Below are 3,431 nucleotides of genomic sequence, written 5' to 3' on the forward strand. Positions count from 1 at the left end.
GCCCCCAGGATCCGGGTACAGACGCCACCGCGGGCTGGAGGCGCGACCAGGGGGCCCTGCGACCCCCAGTCGCTCCCGCCCCAGCCCTAGCTGCTCCGTTCGGCCGAATTCTCCGCACGTCGCCGCGGCCGCCGCTTTTCAGCCGCTAATTGAACATTAATGGCAGGTGTGGGTGAGGTCACCGGAGCTCGCTTTTCTCACACATTTTTCATGCAAATTCGAGAAACTCTAAACAAATTTGAATAAAAAGCTCTTTGTGCCAGCATGCGCCCTCCCCCGGCCCTCTCCCTCCCGCGCGGGGTCCCTCGCTCCTCCCCCCCCCCGCCCCCCCGTCGCGGGGCCCCACCCTGGAGCGCCCAGGGTCGCGCGGGCAGGAGGACCCAGGCAGCCCAGGCAGCGCCGCCTGCTGGCCTCGGGAGCTGCCTTGCCTGTGGCCCAGTATGGCCCCTGGCTGCAGGACACCAGCCGCTGTTTAGGAATAAAGCAGCCAACCAAGGAGTTTGCCGAGAGATGCATGGCCGGGAATTAAATCACGATTTAGGGCACGAATCAGCACTCAGAATAGTGTCTGGCACGAGAAAGCGTTGATTGTTAGCATCTGCCGCCGAAGGGCCTCACGGGAATGAACGGGCGGTGGTTTAGCACAGACGTGAAAGCCTTGTCAGGGGACGTTCCTCCCCTCCCCTCCCCAGCCCCCACCAGCCCCACCAGGAGTGATCCTGAGCTCAGAGCTAGGAGAAAGCCCTGAGCACTATGGGGCATGGCCCCCAAAACAACAACACGTTAGGTTTGGGGGCCCAGGGCAATAGTACAGTGTTGAAGGCATTTGCCTGCCTTGCTCGAGGTCGATTTGGGTTCAATCCCCAGCATCCCACATGGTCCTCTGAGCAACACCAGGAATAATTCCTGAGGGCAGAGCCAGGAACAACACCTGAGCATTATTGGGTGTGACCCCAAAAGCCATAAATAAACAAAACCCAATAAAATGTTGGGGGGAATCAGTCTGAACATTTTTTTTTCTTCTTGGTATTTGGGTCATACCCAGCAATGCTCAGGGGTTCTTCCTGACTCTGCACTCAGGAATCACTTCTGGCAGTCTCGGGGACCACATGGGATGCCAGGGATCAAACCCGGGTTGGCTGTGTGCAAGACAAATGCCCTCCCTGTTGTCCTATAGCTTCATCCCCTTACTGTTAGAATTTAACGAAAAGATACCAATCGAGTTTTAAGGGGGACCCTGGAGGGTGTGTCCCACAGTCCAGAACCTCCCGAGCTCTCACCTGCAAGCAAGACACCCAAGGAGTGGCACTAGGCCAGCTGGTTGTCTTCATCTTGACCCTAGGGACCTCCTCCGGGGGCCATACTGGCAGGCCTGCACCCGAGCCTGGCAGAAAAAGTGCCCTTGGCCCACCCTGTCCATCCACACCACATGGCCCCACGCCCCCCACACACCAAGAACTGTCCATTCCTGTTCTCCCAGAAAAATGGTCCCAAGACACTGATGCGTTGGTGAAGAAACTTTATTTGTGATGCGTAGAAGTGAGAGGTGGGGAGTCTTGGGAGAAGAAGCTTCTCTCCCAGGTGTGCTCCATCTGCACCGTGGGGAGCCCCGTCTGAACCCAGCTTTCCTCCCAATACACGCCTACCACCACCATGTGGGCGTTTCATCAGCGAGGCTTCATCTTTGCTGCCGGGCCACCACATGGGAAAGTGCATTGGATGACCCTCCTGGGTCAGGTCCACACTGGGGTAAATGTGATATTAACCAGACACCCTCCACCCCAGCCAGCAGCAGGAAGCCCTGTCTGTCTCCACTCCCCAGCCCGGGATGATTTGGGGTGACCAGGGAAAGTATCCGAAGGTCTGGGGGGCTGTTGAGGTGGGGTTGCAGCCTGTCCTGCAGCCCTGCCCAGAGCAGCCAGGGTTGGCAGGACAGACTTCTGAGGCAAAGGCAGTCAGTTTTGAATCTCTGTTCCAATACAAGCCGTGTGACTTCATTTTTTTCTGGGTCTCGGTGTCCTTGGTGTAACTAGGTGTGCAGTGGCCCCTGCAACCTATTAGCTCCTGCGAGGTCACTGTGCCCCTCTGCCCCATGTGGTCCTTCGGAGTGTATCCCCTGGTGAGGGTTTTGGGGCGACCATCGCTGCAGCTCAGCCCTCAGGTGCCTCAGAGGGCTCCATCTCCCGCACACACACTCTCAGAGCTGGGCAGGACCTTGTCCCCTCCAGCTGGACAGCGCCCCTCTGCTCCGACATCCCTGGGGAGCACCCAGCTACTCTAGGGAGTTGGCGGGATTGCAGGGGAGGCGGTGTTGATGCTCCTGGCTGTGGTCAGGACACGATTCCTCTGGTGCCCTTGGCAGAAAGGCAGCCACCTCGGGCCACAGAGCACAGGGGTCAGGGGATCTCTGCAGAGAGATCAGCAATGCCAAGGGGCACTGCAAGGGGCACTGCTCTAAACAGGTAGAAACTCAGCCAGCAAAGCCTTGGCCCATTCCCCTCCCCCAGACTCTCTGTTTGTTTATTGGCCATGCCCTGCTGTACTCGAAGGTTACTCCTGGCTCTGTGCTCAGGGGTCATTCCTGGCAGGCTCAGGGGACCCTATGGGATGCCAGGAATCGAACCTGGGTCATCCTCATTCAAGTCAAGTGCCCTACCTGCTGTCCTATCACTCCGGCCCCTTGCAGGGAGGCCCAAGGCTGCGTGGAGCTGGGTTGGGAGGCAGCAGAGGAGCCTGCTGAGAGGGGGCGAAGGGGCTCTGGTGACCCAGAGGTGCCCAGATTCACATCACAGCAGGGAGGCAGCCCGCAGCGTGTTGGGGGTCTCTGAAACATTCTCCCCCATAGCCACCTTCTCTGCCCTGCCCTATACCCTGGGTGTGGGGGGGCATTTCTTCAGGGGTCTTTAGAAATGGGAGTGGGGTGGGCAGGCAGAGGAAGAGGGTGTGAAGGCCTCCCAGAGGCACCCAGGAATGTGCCCCAGGCTGGTAAGCCCCTCCCTCAACACCCCCGACTCATGAATAGTGAGTCTGCCCTTGAACCTCACCGTCTGGCTGGCTCCTTTCTCGGCCGTGTCTGGGCCCAGCTGCATGGGCTGGGCCGTCTCCCTCTGACAGGCCTTGCCTTGCATAGCTCCTGTCTGCCTGCCACTGCCCTGGCAACAGCTCAGGCCCGGCCTGCTGGGAACCGGGGGAGGGAGGACGGAGCAGGACAGGGCAGCTGGGGACAGGGAGTGGTTAACCCCTCAGAGGCTGGAGCCCTCACTGGGGCTGCTGCCCTGAGGCCCCTGGCATGGAACATGAGGGACAAAGAGTCGTTCTCTGCCCCGGGGGTCTGGCTCAGGCAACAGGCCACAGGCAAAGCCCTACCACCCCAGATGGCATGGAGAGTGTCTCCTGCCAGATCCTGGATGGACAGGATGGGCAGCGGGGCC

Source organism: Sorex araneus, chromosome 6, assembly GCF_027595985.1.
Source record: "Sorex araneus isolate mSorAra2 chromosome 6, mSorAra2.pri, whole genome shotgun sequence".
Classification (NCBI taxonomy): Eukaryota; Metazoa; Chordata; class Mammalia; order Eulipotyphla; family Soricidae; genus Sorex; species Sorex araneus.